The sequence below is a fragment of the Podarcis liolepis genome (genome assembly GCF_965112155.1).
Source record: "Podarcis liolepis genome assembly, chromosome: 6".
NCBI classification, from domain to species: Eukaryota; Metazoa; Chordata; class Lepidosauria; order Squamata; family Lacertidae; genus Podarcis; species Podarcis liolepis.
Window position 1 is genome coordinate 38,028,541 of NC_139559.1, and position 22,986 is coordinate 38,051,526.

The following is a 22,986-nucleotide window of genomic DNA, read 5'->3' on the forward strand; positions in this document are numbered from 1 at the left end:
GCATGCTTTTTATTTTTCATAGGCAAAGGCAATTCAGAGCAAGGGTAATTTTTCCTGCACTGTATTGACCTCATAGCCAATTCTTATGGACTACTCAGCATTGTGATGCCACCATACTCATTACATGACCTATGATTGAGTGAGATCACCTAGTGAAGAAAAGTTGCTAAAGCTGGTAGTGACGCTGTAGCAGAACTGGAGAACAGTGTTTGTGAACTGCTGTGAAAAGAAATGAGGAAATGAGGAAAAATTAAACATGGGGGGAGGGGGGTGTTAATTCACACACATCTGCAAAAGTCCTGCTTTCACTTATTCTTGAGTGAATATTCAGCTCAGGTCTAACTTAGAATAAAAGGAGATAAGAACACGAGCCCATTCTCTTCTCAATGCTAAACATTTTTTTTTTTTGCATTGATTTTCCCACACATTCAGGAAAGTTTTATATTATAGGCCTCTTGATGATGGCAGGAACAGGAGAGACCTTGAAACCTTTGAATTAAATATGATCCAAATTTACAGCTGAGTGAAGGATGAAAGATTAATAGGGTTTTCTTTCAGTATGCTGTAAATCTGAAACTCTGGCGCTGGTTGCAGTGGTAAATTTCAAGCACCCAACTCCTAGTCATGAGCAAGCAGAGTGCACCAGGTTGCCGTTATAAGCCTGTAGCACAGAATTATTCCAGTAGCAGTTTATATGGGGAAGAAACTGAAGGATAAATCATCCTCGGGTATAAGCCTTGAGTCCTTGATATTATAATCTTTGACATCCCATCCTCCATCTATCTGGCCCTGCTCAGAGCCCTTGACCTAATCTTTCCTGTAGTCTTTGATTCAACAAAATTCTCTACATTTATTGCAGCTCAGCCTGTGCCATTGCATTTTGCAGCCAATCAAAACATTTGTTTCAATCTGGAAGTACGATGAGCCGAACCTTTTCCATTTTTTATAGCTTGAATGTCAAGCTGAGCCTCAAGCCATTTCTTCTGAGCTCAAATTCTAAGGAATCTCGCTTTTATTTTTTTAACACTGTACTTGCAAAGTTCTTGCTGATTAGTCATTAGTAAATTTGTTATTGTGAACCAAATAGGCAAATTAGTGAGCAGTGGGTTTCCCTAAGAAGCACTCAAGGCATGTGTTCTGTTAGGATGGTGGGGATATTCTCATAATGCTAATATTGGAGCATCCGTTTGTTTAATCCCAACAACATTAACCATGCAAGCTCACATAGTAATGCTTGGTAGCTCTGCCATAAGTGTGGGATACCTTCCACTCTGCAGTCCATACCCCACAGACCTAGTATGAGTGGTTGGCCAGGTCATGCACTGGTGAAGGGCCCCAAGGCTCAGAAGGGACCAGCCTACCACCGACTTGAACTCAGCCCCTCAGACTGGAAGGATGCCATCTTCATTCTCTGTGGCAGCCCCTAATTTGTGGAACTGCATCCCCACAGAGGTGCATCTGGTGCCTTCATTATACAACTGAAGACGCACCTCTTTACCCTGAATTTTTTGGGACCCACCTTATTTTTTAGGGTTGTAAATTGCTTTTAATACTGTTTTAAATGCTGCAACCCACTCTGGGACCTCAGGGTGAAGGAAGAGAAGTAAAATCACCATCATCACCATCATCATGAAGCTCAGGCACCTGGGGAGGCAGTAGAAAGTAGACCATAAGAGAGATGTGGGGAAGGAAGGGAGGAAGGAAATACACAAACGCCCCTTGGCCATGCTGGAAGTAGTTGAAATGAAGGAAAAGCCTTCCACCCCAAGCATGAGAATTGTACCAAATTTCTCTCTCCTCTCTCCTCTTAGATAAATTTTCAAATGCAATTTCCTCACAGTGCTGCCAGTGTGCATCATTGAGGGGGCAGAATTAGCTCTGTGCATTCCTGCAGGTTCCTTCACATATCCAACAGTGAATAACTGAAGAGGGCTAATATATTTGAATTTACTATAATAATTCTTTAAAGTCTCTTTTAACCTCTCATCTACATACTGTTCATTGAGGATTCTCCTTTGTTGTTCCTTCATGTACTCTGGCAACACTTTTGACCAATCAGTGTTCCTTCATCACACAGTAAGAAAATCGCCTTATAATAAATTCCTGGCAATAAGCCTAACTAGAGCCGACATGCTATCAAGGCTCCATATACAGTTTTTACCTGCTGAGTGTATGACTGAGGACTTCGGGTGTTCAGTGAGACTGAACTGATTACTACTAAAAATGTTATTTGCTTGAGCGAGGCCTGGATTTGTCCAGTTTCTGATTGTAGACTTTCAGTTTCAATATGCTTTAGGGAACATTCTCTTGTAACAGGTCACTCCAAATCCTTGTCTGTCACAGATTTGAATTAAACATGCCAAGTTGACTGCTACGAATGTAATGAATTTGCACAACCTAATGCACAACACGAAAATCCTCTGTCATTTTAAAGATTGTAATTCTGTTCTATTAAAATCAATATAAGCGTTGTATGGATTTCTATTGGAGTAGGTTTGCAGCCTTAATTTTTGGTTTTCAATGATATCTGAAAGGCTGCTTAAAAAAGAATAGAACAGTTTTTGCCTGTAAACGGGAGGATTAGAGATAATGGGTTTAAGCTGAAACGGTATAAATGGAGGTTGGGTGTTGGGGAAAATGATTATAAGAACAGCTGGACAATACATTAAGATGCATAGGGAGTTTAGGGTATCTTGATCTGTAGAAAAATTTCAAGACCTTATGTAAGTGCCTATCTTACTTAGGTGGTAGATTTCAGAATTTATTTGTTTTGCTTTTGGGTATGATGTTGGAGGAGTAGATTCTTTTTCTTTGATTCTGTGAATTCCCCACCTTTCTGTATCAGGCACCAGCCTTGGGCATGCTTGGGGGCAAAGAGAGAGTTGTATATAATTGTTTGATGCCAAGCAACTGGGATAATATGGTGGAGTTAATCCAGATTAATCCCTTTCCATACCTCATGCTGGCTAGAGGGGGAAATGCAGACAAGGTAATTATCACAACATTTTTTTGTTAAAGCTTCCAGCCTCTCTCCTGGTGGGAATTAAAGCAGTTGGTTGAATGTGAGAGATGCAGAAGCAAACAGATGCAAGGTGACTGAGCCAAACTCAGGACATTCCAACAAAAGTGAATTTTGAAAACACCTGCTAAGGGGATGAGGAACCTGGACTTTCTCCTCTGAACTTTGACTTTTTCGCAGAACACACTCAAGAGGAAGTGCCAAGAGTGCTCTTCTCCCATTTGCCCTTGACCTGGAAATGATGAGACCATGCAGCAATATTGATTGCCATATTTCATCTGAGGAGACACTGTCCAGATGTGCCTCTTCACCTGTCTGCCCCTTGGTCTCAAAATGTCCTGAGCTTTCTAATTAGAGCAGAAAACAAGACTTGAGAAGGAACAGATGGCAGCGAGGTGTGAGCAAGGATTTGAAAGAGTCGCAGGCAGTTTGCTAACAGCCTCTATCAGGTCCCAGAGGGAAAGTCCTACTGCTTCCCCTCATCTATTAGGAGACAGAAGGTTGTGACGAGAACTTGGAAGAGGAAAGTAACAAGGGTTTGCCTGTGTGATATGAACATCACATTTGGATTTCTTTCCAATCACAACTCATTCTACAGCCCATGAATGTTCATAATCCACTATAGGGGTGAAATCACCATTATGCTAAATACACTTCAGAATACCTACTGGCCATATCCAGGTAAATAAATGCTCATATTCTAGGAACAAGCAACGATGGCTAGGTGTGATATTGTGTTCACACTGTTTCATGCCATGTGAGCAGAAGCGTAAATGTTGAGTTTTCCTTACAGATTGTTTTAGAAAGTGTGTACAAAGTCAGGGAAGGACTAAAAGCCAGCTCCTGCTCCCCAGTCATTGTACAATTCCCTTACACACAAAATGCATGTACTATATAGGGCTACAGTGAACAGGAAATTGTCAAAACATGATACAGCCAATGAGATTTGGCTGTATGATTATGTCACTGAGAGCAAGAGAAGATAATTAAAATGTGTAAGCAAACATTTTCATAAGGAATGAAAAAATTCCCCCCAAAACAGTACTCACTGCACCACCCACATTGGCAAAAAAAATTAACAAAGGATGCATTCAGACATGGGCAATATCACATTGGTTTTCCTGATTATAATGCTAGTGCTTCTTTCCCGTTTTTTAATGTTCCCTTCACACTGTTGCATTACAGAACTGTGGCTTTTTGACTGATGTGCCAGTATGTTGTGCTATATTTCATTCACACCACTGGGCACGGTCACACAACAATGAGTGTAAAATGTTGCTACTCCCCTCCCCTCCCTTTCCGTACATGTGTGCTTCTGTTCCTTCATTAACCCCCCCCCCAAAAAAAAAACCCAGCAGGAATGTGCCAGTATACTACCCCAAATTTTGCCACTTTATTCTCACAATTTTCCAGGTTAAGGTGGCTGCAAATGGATATTTATTGAAATCAAATAACATTAAAATGAGCACTAAATTTGTGCTATATTCTATTAGTTTGCCAGAAGTGGCTTTGATGTTGTATGGAAGCTCAACTATTATGCAGAAATTAAGAGTTAGGGAAATGTTGGGCAAGTGGAGTGCCATGTGAATGCAGCCAAAGAATGGTGAGTCGTTTTGGCTCAGCCCGATATTTTTATTTCAGGTAAAGGTTCTAGACAAAGAGGGCTGCTGTTCAAGTTCCAGTCAGACAACTCTTTCCCACATGACATTATTATTATTATAGGCTGTATAAGCTTGTTCCTCTCCCACAGTACTTCTTATAAACGGAACATAAATTTTGTGACACTTTTGGGATGGAAGAGGTAGAAGTAGAACACTATGAAGTTTCAATCTTAAGTAGTTGGAATGAGGAAGGGGATTTGTACAGAGGGTGGTTAATGACGCTTTCTCCTTCACATTTTATTCTAACAAGTAACTCAGAGTTCTACCATGTTATTTGCTTTTCCAACAAGAGATATTTCCCAAAGGAGTTTGAGTGTGTGTAGCTACATTTCATTTCTTAGTTAATTCTTACAACACAGATGCCAAGAGGCTGGGCATTTGAAAGCACGTGGGGCTGCATTCAAGAAATCAAGCTTTGTGATCCATCCCTGTTATCAGTTCTGTGCAATAGCATTTAATCATCTTAAACTTCACCAACTGGAATAATTAAACTGTCTCTGTTATTTCAATATTCATTGAACAACCCACGTTTTGCTTTCTTCGGCGATTCATCCAGTGGTTCTTGTTAATATACAGCAGGGAAGAAGTGTTCTCCAGTGGTTTGATTGCTTTGAAAAACACTATAATTTGTAAGCAAATTGGGAAGCTTTGAAATGAAATGAAAGCATCAGTGACTAGACAGGCAAAGCTCACCTTTCTCCTTTCCAGTGAAATGTTTCAGACCAGTGCTCATCATTGCCATGAATTACACCATAACGTCAATGGGCCCTTCCAGCTTTTGATTAAACTGTAGCTATTAAGGTTCCTGGGGGGAAAGAAAACAAAACAGGTAATATCTTGCTTGTAATATCTTTGTTGGGAAATTCACTTCCAGCAGCTCAAGCAGTGTCAATAAAGGTGATTTGCCATCATAAAGCAGAAAATAAGATGGGAAATACAGATGAAGCCATTGACTTGACTGTTGTGCTCTTGTTATGGGGAGAGATTATTTCACTTTAGAGAAAAACAATATGCTTCATACAACAGAGGCGAGGAAAAAAATCTCCTCTTGTTCACAGTCCCTTCACTTTTCCTAATCTTGAAGGGGAGAGGAATGCGGTGGTGCCGACTTCCCTTTCATCTCTTGAACACTGCAATAATAAATATGTGATCATGAATCCATTGGATTTCTTTTCTAGAAAGAAAAGAAGAGTCACAATCCAATTGAGTTTGATGCTTAAAAAATATCTATGCACATTTTACTTCCTAATTGCATTTGGAGAATCTAGGAATTAATGTAAACAATGCTCACTTCTGTTAAATTATTTCTCTGTGAGTTAGCTTTACTGTGCTTTCCACTCTGTCTTTCAGTTTTGTATGTCAAATTGGTTTGAGAACAGGAGCTTATGCAATTTGCTATATTTTTTCATGTGTTTTTTTTTTCCAAACCACTAAGTCATCTATATGTATTCAATGCATATTGAAATGTTGTGATTCTTATTTTCTTTTAGTTTGTTATGGAAAACATGAGTGCAGATTCCCATCAACAAGGTTATGGGCTATGGTGGGAAGAGGATACACATTCCTAGGCAAATCAACAGGCCCAACCCAAAGAACATTGCAATGTAGATGGGAATGTTCATTCTTTGTTGCTGTTGAACTTTTACTCTGGCTCCAGTACACTGCCACTGCTAGTGTTTGAAGCCAAGTACACATGCCATTAGCCACAATTAATATGTATCCTGTATTTTCTTGAGAATTACTTCTGTTCGAGGCATTTCCCCCCAAGCCAGTTTCCATCCATTTTGAAAATGCAAGCTGTGGTTAAGCTGAGATGTGTACAGTTCAGATAATCAGTGCACATGTGCAGATGACAGTTTCATTGAACAGGATTTCAGAGGTTGCAGGCATGAGGAAACAGATCAGGTAATACACATAAGCTGCCAATGCTCTTCTATCTTTCTTTCTCTCTTCCCACCCAAGGGGCTGCCAGGTGAGGGGCAGAATGCTGTTGCCAGGGGTGTGAAGTGATCGTCCCCATTTTCCTTTCATCACTCTACCCATTTCATCTCCCCCACATTTCCCCTGTCTTGCACTCGTCTCTGTCCAAGCCCCACCCTGCTGCCCATCACTTGATATTAGGGCAAGGGCTACAGGTTCCCTATCCCGACTTAGATACACAGGACCTAAAGTATCATTAACAAATCTCCAGTCTCCCAATCTATTTAAGCATGTCTACTATGTTATATACAGAATTGCCCAGGAAGTATTCAGTTAGGTGAGCTCCTCTTTCTGTTTGATATTTGATGTCATGAGAATCATAGAATATGTTTTAAAATATGTTATGCAGGTTTTTATTTTTTTAACATTTCATTTGTTGTCTGTACTCCACCTTTTGCTTTGGAAGGAAGAGGAAGGACATGGAACTAGCTGCAATTCCTATTTCAATGCAAATCTGTTGTTGGTAATTGTAGTTTAGCAATTGTCTCAGCCTTCAGCTCAGCAATGATGAAAGATTCATGGGTGTGAATTATTAGCTGTGCCATTTACCTTGAAAATGCTCTCAACACTGTTGTGAGTATTTATTTTTGGAAGTTTTCTTTTGTTCTGTTCTGAATCTCATTATTCTGTAATTGTTGAGAACATTATTGTTAACAGGAGATGGTATAAAATATCTACCTTTCAAGAAGAGGACAGTTAAATAAATCTGGAGGCTGGATTCTACCCTGCTTCCCCCCCCTTCCAGACTTGTAGTGTTGTCATTCTGCTGACTGTAATGGGATTGGTCTAACTTATAGGAGAATGCTGATTCCAACAGTCCTTTGCTGTGAGAACCACATTTTCAGGCGCTCTGATGGACTTTTGATGTGTAGTCTAGTGTAGGGCTTTATTTACATATCACTAGAGGTGTTTCAGCAGGTGAGAAAGCCCCATTGTGCTAGCTGGAGTCCTTGTGTTGGCTTCCACTAGCAGAATGAATTGGTTGAACCCAGCCTTACAGCTGCAAACACCCACCCATTTTCATTGTCTCTATGATTATACTGTCACTGAAATTAAGGGAGGTTTTGCAGCAGAGGGAAGTTGGAACTCTTGGTTTATAGGTTTAGGAAGCTACATTTCAGAGCTAGTTTTAAGATTTGGTCCTTGTGAAGCATCTCATGTGGCACGTGGCATACGGACCCTGTAACTGAAGACTGTGTCTCTCTCCTGCAAGAAAGGCACAGCAAATCATGATGGATACATTTCCACCCATCCGAACAGACAATTTAGCACCACAACTCCTAATGGATCAGGCGTCTGCTAAAAGCGAATAATTGCTCAGATGTGAAGCTTGGCTTTCCTGATGAGAGGGATTTATGACATGTCAGGCTCCAGACATAAACGATAGCATCATATTATGCTAATTCTCATCATGCTCATGTGTGTGATGTGACACACTATAACACAAAATGACTGCCTAACATTTATAAGAAATACGAAGGGATGCCCCCACTACTAATTTGTAGTGGAAATATCAAACACATCACTAAAGGTTAACAACACCATCCTGGTGACTGGAAATGCGGGCCTGCTTGCAGATATAAGCAATCAATGCATTTTTGTGCCAACTAAACTATCCATGGTGCAATGAAATATCCTTATTTCCTTGAGTGGTTTCTTCTTCCTGCATTGCCCAGTGGTAAATAAAGCATATTATTCTGTGACCTAAAATCCCTTGGGACTCCCATTATATTTTTTCCCCTCTTCCAAGATTTCCATACTGGTGCTTTCCTGCTTGCACAATCTCACAATGTAGACAGCAGAGTTATCTACTGGTGTAATTATCTACTGAAAACTAGTATAGTATAGCTGTGACTAGGAGACTGATGAGCTATGAATCGGGAAGTCATGGGTTTATATCTCACTTGTGTGTTACTGCCTGCCATTTTTTATACTGACCCAGCATTGTGGGTTCCAACTGTGGTAATTTTGTTTGCAACATGTAATTCATCTGGAATAGTATCCCCCAATTGCTGCCCTCCAGATCTATAATCCAGGAGTAGATAATGTAACACCCATTAGATGTTGTGGGCTGCAACTCCCATCAACCCAATCTAGCATAGTCATCCCTCAGAGATTATGATAGTCGTAGTCTCACAACACCTGGAAGGAACCAAGTTGAGGAAACCCAAACTGCAGTACTGCTGTCTTGTTTGGTATCTAGTATTTTAGTCCTGATTTTTAAGAAAGGCAGTTGGGGTAACCCTCAAAACTATCACCCAGTAAGTCTTTGTATGGTTTCTGCCAGAATACATGCTTTAAAAAAAAAAGGGGGGGGGAGATAGAATGTATAGAAGTGTGGGTTGAAGCAAATAAGTTCTTGTCTCCTAAATAGATAGTTTTCCCAAGGGGCATAGTATAATGGAGCAGACCTCTTTTTAAAAATTATCTTATTCAAGCATATGTTATAATTGCACACCCCAAAAAGCTGTGGATAGTATTCAATGATTATATGTGCCATCAGTGCAAGAATTTCTGCTTACACAACAGGACAACCTCCCTCACCTAGCCCTGTATGTGCCTTTCACTCTCCCAAGGTATTCTGTAGAGGGTCAGGGGAACCCCTATAACAGATTTAAGGGGTGCAGTGGGGGAGCACATGCTAGAAATCCTTGCATGAATGGAACATTCATACAGCAGTGTTGCATTCAACCCTGTATGTTGCATTTATTCATCTCTCATCTGCCTCTGACCATTGACCAACAGAGTCCATGAGAAAAAACTAACTGTTGCTTCATTAGATAAGTGGCAGCTGTTTCCTATATAACAGCTTTGCTGTTATACTCAAGTTAAAACTCAAACTTAATTCAGGGGCTCTCGTTCTGATCTGGTATTTACACCAGGGTTGCAGTCCTGCCCCTCTGTAATTTAATCTTTAGAGAAATGATGTAGTTCAGGAGCTCCCTTCGCCTTCCCCTCCCACTCAACTGGTAATCACAAAATTCCAGTGCTTCTTTATGCAGATTATATGGCTCTTATTTCATTATCCCAAGTAGGTATGAAAAGATTACTTTCTAATTTCAGAACTTATTGCAAGCAGGAAGGTTTATCTATTAATTATATTAAGGCTAAATTGGGGGGTGTTTGCCAAAAGGCATAAACAGCATAAATGGGTCCTGAATCATCATTCAATCAAAGAGTGTAGTTAGCTTTAGCTATTTAGGGCTTAATTTTGTGGAAATGCTCTGTAGCACATTCATTTTGAGGCAATTAAAATTTCATCTGACCATTCATTGGGGGCTATAATGAAACTTTATTAAACTGAGGGTCACTGTTAGAACTGTTGTTCAAAATTTGCTTAGTGAAAACTGCATCTGGCTTGTTATAGAGTGCAGCAATCTGAGGTGGCTCTAATACAGGTGAACCTGATATAATTCAAAGTAAGTTTTTTTGTACTATTTGCAGTTCCACATACAATGCATTTGGTACACTACTTAGAATCTTATTTTACTTAACACATTCCCATACTACTACACATTTCTGAGTGGTGTGTGAAAAAAATCCACGGAAAATAAGACAAGGAAACAAGAAAATATTATAATAAATCCCAAACACATTTAAATGTTACAAAGTTACAATGTTACAAAGCTAGACCGGATTCTGCAGCAGATGTATGCCAAGCTTCAGGCTTTCCCACATGTGACCAGGTTGCACTGGGTACACAATGCATGGCACAAAAGCTGCCAGAAATGTATTGTGAGAGAGGTGGTTGGTTTGCGTCACTTGAAAAGAAATGACATGTACAATAGGTAGGCCCATGTGTAAATATTTTAAGAGGATCAGAAGAAAGGACATATCATGTATCTGAATGTGAGGAATAGTACAATTCCATTCTATATCAGCTGGGGGTCCCCTGAGGCTCCCTTCATATATAAACCACAACCTCCCTTGAGGTAGCCTATACATAGCCTATTTCCCTTTATCAATAGGGCACAGATGCCTTTGGGAGACATTGTTTGCTTCTCAGACAAAGAAACCATCCACGCTCAAGAAAGAGGCACTGGGCAGGTTTTCAGGTGTGAAAACAAGCCACAGATGAGAACAAGATATTATTCTTTACGGGAGACGCTTACGAGAAGTACATCAAAGCCCCCTAATGACAAGCTGGGAGCGATACTACAGCAAGGAATAATCATAACAAGCAGATGAAGGGGAGTTAACCATTACTAGAGTAGCTCTCACAGCTTGCTAGCCTTGCGAGAGGTGCCTGATCTCCATCAACGATGTAGGACCACAGACTGTTAGTGCATATGAAATAAGATGAATTATTAACTGAAAGGCTGGGGCAATCATCTACAAACTTGGAGCTTAACATTCTATGCATTTGTTAATAACATCCTTTCCCCCTGCCCTGGCCACACAGAATGTACAAATTAGAGAAAGCAAACTGGGGTTTATACTAGAACAACCATCACATGTCTCCTGTCTACCAGCATCAGCATATATTATCTCCATTAGATGAGCATGTATTTAATTGAGCTGAAGGACAAACACGCAAATGTTGAGGGTTTGATTATTTTTCTCAGCTGGGGGAGCAGTGCCAGGCCATCCTCTCTCCGACACTGTGCATCAATTAGGTCTTGAGAGGCGACAGTAACCTAAACCGAACCTGGAGATGCTCCACTGGGTCCCTGGGAGAGTTCAGGAGCTCCGTTTGGGTTGAAAGCGTGATGTTTTCCCACAAGGGAACCACCAGTCACAATAATTACATTGCTGTCTACTCGTAATATGATTTATTTAGATGTTGCCTTATGAATTAATTCCCTCTAATTGCCGCTCCTCTCGCTGTAAATCAAGGTTTCCTGCTTTCTGTGGAGCAGCGAACATGATCCTACACTGCCATAATTAGTCCAATTAGAAAGGAAGGCAGATGTGGGGAGCCAATTACTTGCCGGAATATGTCTGCTCCAATGTATTCTGAGTGCCATTCGATTGAAATTTAATAGCAACTTAATAAAACATTGTTTTATTCATAAACCAAACTCCCTTTGGGCTATTAGTTTTCCTGAGGAGACACTTCCAATGAGTTTTATGGCTGGTGAGTTAAGGGTCTTCTTAAAGAGGTAAATCGGGAGCAGATCCATTGAAATGTATGGATGCAGGCTGGGTGAGGGAAATGAGAATTGACTCCCTTTTCTGCAGTAACATTTCTTACTCTTCCCACGGAGAGAATGAAATTAATGACTTTGCCTCCCGAATCAGTGCAAACGTCAGAAGCTGTTCAAACTGTTTGTCACAGCCAGGTCTTTACTCCATGTGGTGGAACTCTTGTTACTGAAAGCCTTGCCTTAGGCAACACCCTCAATCAAATAGACCAAATCAGAGTAAACATCCACACACATCTGACCCGTTTGGTAAGCATTCCCTGAAGCTTCATGTCACCGCGCTTGATGTTGCTGTGCCCCCAAAGAGCAAACTCATCAAAAGTGAGATGTGCGTTATACAGGAGAAAACAACTCAAAATCTGTCTGAGCCCAAGAACTGGGAGAAACGATACATGATAAATAAAACAGAAGAGAAATAGGGGGCAAGCACGGTTATTGTGCAGCTTAAAAGAGGGCTAACCCCCCCTGACCTGTACACTGGGTGATATTGGCCGGTTTGCTGCTTTGCTCTGATTGAGTTCAAACTGCTGAGACGCTCAGTCGTCCCTGTGAAATTTGAGCAAGTAAAAAGGTGACTCATTCCAAATGGGCATTAAGCAGAAAATGGGTTGTTTCACAGGGTGCAAGGCACAAAACATTTACAGTCCTATTTGCCAAGTGCCCTTATGGAGTTTGTTGTGACTAGGGTTGCCATACAGAAGGAAGAAGCTTGGTTTTTTAAAATGTTAAATATATGGTAGTCAGATTGCTCCATTAGCTAGAAATCGCTGTTTGCAACTTCCCCACACCAAGTAGGAAGAGCAGAAAGCTTGTGATGGATGTAACTTGATATTACATCTCAGCATAGCATCAGCAAGGCTCTAAATTTGTTGTCCCTCCTGCTCTGGAAAGCAAGACAGGGGGCAAATTTGGCTGTCGTGCTGGTTTCAGTTTGCAGTGCCTTTGATGAACCATCACTCCCAAGTCACAGTGAGCAGAATTTACCATTTTTAAAGCAAAACGCTTCAGTTATTTGCTATGTATCTGGCACTGCAGCTATCAGGGCTACTGGATGTCTTGACCCATGATTATACGATAGCATGAGGGATGGCTGAAATGTTCGCAAGCTATGTAGAATGGCATTGGGGTTGTATTTAGACTGCACATTTTTTCAGCAGCTAATTCTCTTTAGGTTTAAAAGCATTATAGCCTTTAGTCCCAGCCAGTGAATTACGTGGTTCAGGTCCCTGTGGCCTACCTAACCTTGAGTTCTGGACCTGAGGGGCATGGAGATCTTAAGAATGTAGGGTTGTATTCACTTATGTCCCACCAACGATGGAAGGTCCTTTGATCCAGTGGGGGCTTCTGAATCATTGGAATGAGAAAGGGAGTTAATTTTCACATATTCCTCCATTGCAGCCTTCATTCCCCTTCTCCAAGATGCTCTAGAGGATTGGGAAAAATTGCATGAGAGAGGGTGGTGGTGGAGTATCTATGTGAAGGGGAACTGGTGAAAATAGCCTCCTTTCCTTTCCCATAGATGGGAATCTACACTGGACCAATAAGCTTTGGGAGCGGGCGGGGTGTAGCTATAACCATGGATACAACCCACAGAAACTTTCCCAGAGAAAATATTTAGCAACTTAAAGATTCAATGACCACAAAGATAGCATAAACAGCAGTTACTAAACGATGTTGCCTTTAGTTATGTGCTATGGAAGATTATATAACTATAATATTTTATATAAATATTATATTGTTAATTATTATTTTATTAAAATAGAACTATTTATATAAATATATTAATAATAAATATGAAAACAACTCTTGTGTTTACCTCTTCTGACGATCCGGGGTGTGTGGTGTGTGTGCATTGCCTTAACAATATTAGAAACGGCACTGACCTAACTTTGTTCATCTTTATGCATGGTTTCTGGAATCTCTCTAGGCTATATGAGTTTTGTATATGTACGTTTGAATTTAATAGGATGTACTGAACTTACAAATTAATTAACTCTCACATTCAAACAAAATTAAATGTCTAAACCCCTAATTTTGGTAAATTGATGTTTCAGTGAGCTAAAGGTAGCTTACATAAGATCAATAAAAACAAGACAATCCCTTTCATCAAGGTTACAGTCTTAAGGATGTGAAACAAAAGGGAAAGGGGGATTAGAATGGAAAAGGAAAACAAGCAAAGTTAGGCACTAGTTCCTAAATTTACATAAGCCTTTTTCAGGTATTCTACCCTACAGAATTCCAACTGCAAGAGGAGGGCAGAAAGGGGATGTGTTATTAAGCCCAACACCTCCAGTACATTACCCTTGTTATTCTGATGGCACATGGTGGCACCATTGCAGGCATGGCAATTTGATGTGTGAGAAGGGGTGGGGCCAAGGACCCCTGCTCTCCCTCTCAGGTAGGTAGACTCATGTATTGATAGTGATACCTGAGGAGAGCTTGACTAGTTGGAATAAGGATAGAAGGAGCCGAATGGAGCTGATGGAGTGGTCCTGCTACCCATTGATCCATCTCCTGCAGTCTGAAAAAACAGCTGCTTCCAGTGGTTAGAGAGCGAAACCTGATGGAGCCTCATGTAAGCATAGCCAATGGAGTAGTTCTGCTTCCCACTCCTCCTGTGCTTCTGCCTGAAGGAATGAATGCTGTCAGGTGACAAAGGAGAGAGGGAGAAATCCAGAAGAACTAGCTTCAGCAAAGCTCATGGAGTGGTTCAAATATTTGAATTTGACTATGTTTTGAATACTTCTTTCAGCTGTTATAAAATGTTTATAACTCAGGAATTTATAGAATATTTATAATTCAGTCAGAATAAACTACCCAGGGCTAGGCAGAGCAATGATCTGACTCATTATAAAGCAGATTTTTTTAATGTTCATTTATGTGTGTATTTTACAGATGCACAGATTCCCTGCCTCTCAGTCTTCCAGGGCTTCAAGGTTGGTTGTCAAAACAAATTCAAAGGGAAACAAGGAGTGAGGTGGGAGAGAGCGCTGGGCAGAACAGGCTGATGCCGCAAGGGACAAACGGAATTGGTACATAATTGATATGGCATTGATTTACCAAAGCTGAACACATTTCAAACAGTAGGACTTCCATATCTGTGTAACATTATGACATGAGTTATAGACAATCCAAGCAGTTTTCTGGTTGAATTAGCCAGCTAGGGGATTAAGAAAGATAAAAGAGAAGAACTGAGATCACAGCCTGTGCCCAGACTAACATAAATTTAGAGCTAGCTTCAGATCTAGTGAAACAATGCTCTGTTTCTTGTCCATCCCATGAGGGCAGTGTCGGTAGTAAAATCTGTGATGAAGTGATGAGGACAGCAGACCACAGCTCAGAAACTCAGGGACCATAGCCAGCATGTAATAAATATCCTGAGGGTAAGATGATCAGACAGACAGATACATGCCTGAGAAAGATCAGGTGTTCACCAAAAAGAAATCACAGTATGATAATATGCAATTTTGTCTTATGTGCTGTGGACAAGGCCATCGTATGATGACTTTTATGAACTTGGACCGATTTACAGCAGTAGGATATATGGCTCATTGACTCAAAGTGAGGTACCATTGATTTCTCCATACTGGGATTAAAGCCCATTGATTTTGTTAGAGAAATTGTTGAAAAATCTGGCGGCATTGTTTTTCAAGGCTCAGAAGCCAGAAGGAAAATATTTATGACATTTTAAAATGTCATTAGTGTAAAAATTGGATTCATTTTTTTTTGGGGGGGGGGTCTGACTATATGGTTGAACATTTGGGGTTGGTCATACCAGATCAACTACAAATGTCACAGAGTTGCTTTTACTCACATGTATCTTGACGCCTATCCTGGGCCAAGTTTAGTTTTAATTTCAAGTCATTTCCTGGAGTTAGCAGTGATCATCACAAATTCATACTTTGTGTGTAAATTATTCTGGATTTTGGAGGAACTTTCACCAGCTTTAAACAAACATGTCTGAATATTCTGAATTTGTTAAAAACATCCACCAACATTTTCTTAGGGGGGGGGAGACAGGATAAATGTAGTTTGTAAATTTCTGCAATACTGTATGCACATTCTTACTTGGAATAGACATGGTACAGGATTGCATTGTAACCTCCTGAACTTTCCCTAGGATTGAACACTTCTGATTCAATCCCAGAAGCATTGTTTGCCAAGCAAAGACAAACCTTTGTTCTACTGTTTGGCATTTAGTTTGTTTAAAGCATGATCCCTTGTTTGAAGATGGAGATATCAGCAATTAAATTTGGTTCGCAAGTTCAGAGCACAACTAGATTTTATCTCAGATTTAAATGGAAGCTCAGTCTCCTACACCTGTTTTCAAAGGAGAAATACAATATCTGCTGTGAATGACATTATTATTTACGATAATCAATTACATGTATATCCTGTAATTCCTCCAAGGAATTTAAGATGGCATACACAAGCCTTGCCCCCCATTTATCTTCACAACCACACAGTGAGGTAGGTTAGACTGAGGAAGTATGCTAGACCAAGGACTGCATGATATACTGTGTGGGCCATGTGCATCCTATGGCTGCAAGATCCCCACTCTGGTCTAGATGTGCAAAAACTGCTATTCAAGCTGAGAAAAATAATAGACATGGTGTCCTTCTCCCAAGCATTTTGAATGGCACTGCCTCACCAACCTCAATCCGCCTTCAGCCAGCAATTGCCTGCCTTTCTTCCTAGTTACAACCAGTCCTGGGATGGCACTACCAGTCAACTTCCTCCTCCTTAGATTCGGTGTTGTCCTTGTAGAACTCAGCAGGGAGGAGAACTAGAATGTATAGAACTAGAATTAATTGGCTCTGTGTTCCATTGGCTGTTTTTGCAATAGTCATTGGCTCTGGCTCCACCTACTGTTGACCTCCTGCCTTATGCCCTACTAGTGTCAATGGACACCAGCCACCACAGCTTCGTTTGAATCCTTCCACCAACTACACACTTAACTGAATAACTACGACCCACAGTGGAGTGAAATATGCAACATAAGTTTAGGACACCATTCAGCCACCTCTTAACCACAAAATTCAACCATCTCTTACCTTGTTTGGGAAAGATGTGTTTTTCTTCCTTTGTAAACATTCCTATTAGACAGTCACTGGCTTGCCCATGCTCAAGAAATGGTCAGTTTCCTCCCTTTGTAACCCCCCTCCCCATCCTGGAGAAGGGATTTATTTGACATCACATTGTTTGTTTACTTTGCAAAGTGATCGATAAAACATTAAGTGGAGAGAAGCAAAGACTCAGCACTTTCACTAGTAATTAATTGAACAATGAAGCATTCCCAACATAGGTTTCTGCAGTGAGAAAGGCATATCCATGGGAAGAAACAAACTGAGTTTTACACCTGCCTTTAATTTGACTAAAACAGAACTGAAATGGCTGGTGTTTGCGACATTTCCATTACCTACAGAGCTTTGTTTTTTGTTTTGTTTTTTACATTGGATGCTGGCCCATCTATTTTCTCCTATCTAGTGCACAGGAGACAACCATGATCCTAATTGGGCCATTAGGAGAGGTGTTGAAATGTTGCTAATTGTCAAAGGCAATTAAGTGTAGCAACATGTCACAGGTAAATTAACGAGACTCCAGGTGTTATGAGCAAGTTGCATTCATTTTGGTAGAAAACAAACACTCTCTCATCTGCATATTGCCCATCATTTTCTTTCTGTCCATTTCACAGAAAATTGCACAGCAGGCCTGGAAATGCAGGCTTTCCTTTTTTTAAGCAACATGGCCTTAACATAGGTTATTTGGGGTTTTCCATTAAAGGACAAATGTCCCTGTATTACAGTCATTTCAGAAGTGAGCATCATGAGTGGTGTCATGGTTTGACATTCCTCAGATGTTCTGTCTGCACCAAGAACACCCATGATCTTTCAGTTTAGTTTGATCAAAATCTAGCGGCAGCCTAAGGACAGTCCTGAGAAATCTTGCATGTCCATGGGGAAATGTTTGGATTTTTTGAAATTCCTTAGATACTATGCTTTTAAAACTTCCCTTGGAACTCTATATTGGAGAATGGTATAGAAATTCCTCAAATAATTTCGTAAGATAAGAATATTTTACCCAAGTAGGAATCTCCACAGCCAACTAACTAACATCCAGGTCTACCCAGCTTCTGGATAACACTGCAAGTAGAGACTCAGCATTGACATTTTCAGCTTTAAAGATATTCCCTTGTTATTCCCATACTACATGCTAGCCTTTCAACAAGTGTCTTCTGCTTCAATCTTTAAACATCCACTGAAAACATTACCATGCCACCAGGCTTACGTAGGCAATGAAGAAAATATATTTCCTTATTGGTTAGTAGATGGTCTTTGATTTTAAATTTTAACATAATTCTTAAGTATATTATTATATTTTATTATATATTATATAGGCATTGTTGTAAACCCCACTGATATTTTTATGATATAGCAGTATATATATATATATATATATATATATATATATATATATATATATTAATAAATAAATAATCAGGTTGAAGGATGAGTATGCACTTGTGGGCAAGGTATGAACCTGTCAAGTTCAGACCGTATGCTTACAACTCAAGTAAGAAGATGCATATATTCACAAACTGCCTGAGATCTATGCCCTTTCAATATGTGCCTCTTTTGGAAAAAGAACACAGTGGATACAATTGAAAATGGTTATCAATGTTTCCCTGCATGGGCTAACAAATACCTATCAAATCAGTTTGGGGTGCTGTGCTCTCACACATTTTGGGGGCTCTGTGATATCATGCAAGGTCACATCTCACATGTTTTGTCCAAAAAATGTACATTTTGAGGCTCCGCAATGTCACATGGGTCACGTGACTCATGAAGGAGTGGGGCCATGTCCCGGATTCTAAGGTAAAAATGTTGGAGGGTATGCTTCCAGAGTGTCTGAGAGGAGAAGGAGAGACCAGATCTTTTTCTTTCCTTCCATCATGCAGTTTCTGCTACCCTGGTAGACAAGTTTTATAAAGGGAAAGGGGGTGGAAATTGGAAGTGCAAATATGTGTATGAGAGAGCAGGTTTGAGGACTGGGCAGACCAGATTTTCTTTGAAATAAGCATTAGGGTCATCTAAAGCTGTATGTGAGTCCAGCAAGCACTGCTGACATCTCTATAAATAATTAGTCTACAAAAGGAGATCCAATTTCACTGGGACCTTACCTCGTTCCTTACGTAATTATTACTCTAGTCTAGGGATCAACAACTGGAAGCTCTGCAGTCCCGTAGGAAAACCTGGTATCAATCCGAGATGCCAGGCTACAGATAAAAGGGTGTTGTGAATGTTAGCTGTAGGTCTTGTCAACAGCCCACTTTGAAATGGGGAATGGAAGCTGGCGATCTACAGCTTTATCAGCATCCCACAAAGTGGCTACCAGAAATCTAAGTTGTTGACCAGGCCTCTCCCCCATGTATGTCATGAACAGAATCTTGATCTGTTAGGGTCCAGCCTAAGATTTAATTCAACAGAGCTTATAGTCAATAAACATTTGCTTTTGGAGTCATACCGAGTAGCTGCTTATCATCAGAGGAGTAAATGAATATGTCACCATTTTGGCTGTGTTGCATAAACACTGAAAGAGATTTATATCAACCAGGTTCTCTGGCAGCAGTAAAAGAACCTACTCTTTGAAACTGCCTGGATTTAATGCAAAGTATAGTCTGCTATCCAGTAGGACACATATTTCAGAGAGCTGGTCTTTAGATCTTTGGGTTATTTCTTATAATGCCTTTTAAATAAATAGGTGCATGTTCCTCATCTATGCTGACATCAGAAGACACATGAAAAAGTAGACCATAAATCACTATATACATCTATCTTTGCAAGCGTGGAGTGACATCTGCTTCTATGCACTCACTTCCATACTGCTCCAGGAATGCTGGCATTGGAAGTAATGCCTCTCCGAGTCAAGTAATACTGGAGTAGCCTTGAAACTAGAACTGTGTAATAATGGCCTTCTCTGCCTTATTTGTGGACAGAAAAAATGAGAAGGCCACTTAAGCTGTTCTGTTCAGGACCTGCTCGGGGGCTTCCCATAGACATTCAGGTTTCCACAGCATGCCTGACTAGATGGGCCTTTGACCTGATCCAACAGGCTCTTCTATTTTTTATATACAGTGGTACCTCAGTTTACAAACTTTACCCGTTCTGGAAGTCCGTTCTTAAACCGAAACCGTTCTTAAACCGAGGCGTGCTTTCCCTAATGAGGCCTTCTGATGCCAGTGCCCTTCCACCGTTTGGATTCCGTTCTTAGACCTAGGTAAAGTTCGCAAACCGGGACACTGCTTCCGGTTTTGCGGAGTTCGTAAACTGAATAGTTCGTAAACAGGACTGTTCTTAAACCGAGATACCACTGTATTGTTTCATAGCTTTATTTATTGACATTGTGATTACTTGTACCTGTTCTTAGTTGAGGTGTCTTTTTAAAAAAAACACCAAACCCAACATGTTTATATGTATTGTTGTTTGCTTGATATGTTATGAGCCACTTTGAGCAGAATTTTGTGGAAAAGTAGTATAGCAATAAACAAATGGTGATGTGTAATTCCATGCTTCCACTCCCAGGCAATTCAGGATGAAAGTCTATCTATCTATCTATCTATCTATCTATCTATCTATCTATCTATCTACAAAGTGGCCTAGGATTAGGAAATTACGGTGGCAGGCCACATGTTCTGCATGCTAGCATTTCCAGCTTCAATCCTTAGTATCTGTTGCCAGTTAAATAGGATCTTGAGTAGGGTGTTCTGAGGTAAACTCTGCCTGAGACTCCATTCAGAGTAGAGAATAGTGGGTCTGGTATAGGGTATGGCAATTTCTTATGCCCATATTTCTAACTAATGTTTGAGCTAAGGAGGACGGGAGAAGCTGCACAAGAATTATGTATGTTTGTTCTTTCTTGGAGCACAACCCAAGGCAAAGGGCATCTGAGAGATGCATCAGAGTCTTTGAAGCAGTGCTCACCATTCAGAGACATTCCCAGATAGAATAATATAGCTCCAGTTCTATTTTGAGGCAGGCAGGCAAGCAGGCAGTCATTCATTTGTATGGGCCTTTCTCCCCCTGCTCTCTCTTTCACAAGGCTCTTAATGAGACAGGCAAACAGCTGCTCCAAGTCTCTGTGAGTGTGAAGAGACAGGAAGCTACATCATAAACACCACTGCAATTTCTGTGTTGTGTTTTGTTAATGGCACTTTTCATCTTGTTTCCCCCTCCAATCTCATCCTATTTTCTGTCATTCGCTTTGCCTTTGATCATGGTGTTTTATACATTGCTGCTTTCCATTGGAGGGCTAGAAGGCAACATTTCCCCTCTTCATCCTGTATAACTCAAAGCATAGCAGCCTTTGTCTGCAGTACTGGGTCACATGCCCCCCTCTTGTGAAGCGTGTACCATTAAAGCTGCATTTCTGACCCAGCAGCTCGCTGCCATGGAGCGGCTATGTTCATTCTGGAGTGAATGAAGCTCACTTGCAGGGATAGGGTGGGCACATTTGTCACTATTCATGAAGGCTTTGTAAGGAAAGAACTGAAGCAATCTGCAGTTCTCTCTCTCTCTGGCATCCTAAAGCAGGGATGAGGCCAAAAAGTGTTTGTTGGGGAAATATAAACATGTGTCCTGCATTGGACTGCAAAATCGATCCAGTCCTCAAGCTCTGAACATGGCTAAGAAACAGTTGCTAGCAGAAGCAGAGTTGGCTCACTTATATTTGCTGCCTGAGGTGAAAGACAAGATGGCGTCCATATTCCACATACAGAACCTGACTGCACTGCAGTATATCTTAGGTCACAACCACACCATACATTTTAAACACTATTAGACCACTTTAAGTGCTTTAAATGCATGATCTGGATACGACCTTAGTTCAGCACCAGTGATAGGACAGCATATTTTATTGCACCTGAAGGAAAGCTAGCTAAGAAGGTGCAAGGCAGCCCATATAACACACACATCTTTGTCTTCTAGCACCTTGCTATTGCTTTTTGCCCTCAGTACCTGTTTCCTGAGGCAGCTGCCTCATTCTGTCTTATGGTAGGGCTGTTCCTGTCACTAAGAGGCAGTGAAGGAGCTTGGCTTCCAGTTCCATATTGTTGCCAGTGGAAATGGTATGCATATGGAAGTGTATGATTTGCACAGAAGACATTCTGATGCACCCCACATGGATCAGATCGGTTCTACTCATAGGTTTGCAGAATTGCATCTTTGTGGTAACCCCTCCGCCCATGCCAGTTAAACTTGAAATATTCTTCAAACATAGCATTGCAGAGAAAGTTTGCTGCACAGGCTGGCCAACAACAGTCATTTATCTAGCAACTACTTTGCTACATCTTGTATCAGCCTTGGTTGTTTCTTCCTCCTCTTCCAGTCCAAATTACTTAAGAATCATCCAGAGAAAAGCCTCGTCACATGGAGCTATAATTAGCACCCTTTGTGTTTTCTCTGTTCTTGATGTGATAGATCCTGTCCCTGCAAAGAGAGTGGAGATTGTGCATATTTGGGGGATGGCAACGGTGAACTCTAATTGTATATTATTAAAATAATATGATTTCCCCCTTTTATATAAGCTGCAGGCAATGCACTGTGTTTCCTCGAAATTTGGCACAGCTGGCCTTGATGGGAGCTGCAAAGGGTCTCCTGCAGGTGCTGCCACATAATCTTTTGACACATAGTGTCAGTAATTAAGTGTATAATTAAGAGAATGTCTGCAATTAATTCAATCAGTCTATCAATCAAACCCACATTTCTAAGGGGCCTTTCATCCTAGCTTGCTTGGGAGCGCTGCATAAAGCGAAATGCCAAGCATAATGTAACATTTTATTTAAGGTTTAAATCAAAGGAGCTCTAATCAGTTCATCGTGGGCAAATGAATGTGATCTGAGCATTTGTAGGAGTAACACAGAACAGATCTGAGCAGAGTTTTAGGAATTATAATTTAGAAGAAGGCGAACTGTATCACTGACATTAAAGCCTGATGTTGTTCCCTTGAGACTGTCTAGGGTTGACCTCTCTATACAATTGTTCACTTTCTTCCATTAATTATTCTATGACACACATCACTTGCCATAAGTACTGCATATCATTTGTATATCTGTTTCTAGTGAAAGGACTCAAAACTGCTCAGAAGATCAGCATCAACAAAGTGTCATTTGAAAGTACATGGCATT

At 40.6% G+C, this 22,986-nt stretch overlaps 1 long non-coding RNA gene across 1 annotated transcript; it reads right to left on the reverse strand.

The window, feature by feature from the left end:
- Nucleotides 1-1,532: 1,532 nt before the first annotated feature.
- LOC310709271 lies at nt 1,533-16,574 on the reverse strand. Its single transcript, XR_014527439.1, has 3 exons — nt 16,460-16,574; nt 5,374-5,485; nt 1,533-1,644 (listed from the first exon to the last, which is right to left on the reverse strand). It is a non-coding gene; the product is annotated as an uncharacterized lncRNA (long non-coding RNA).
- Nucleotides 16,575-22,986: the final 6,412 nt, after the last annotated feature.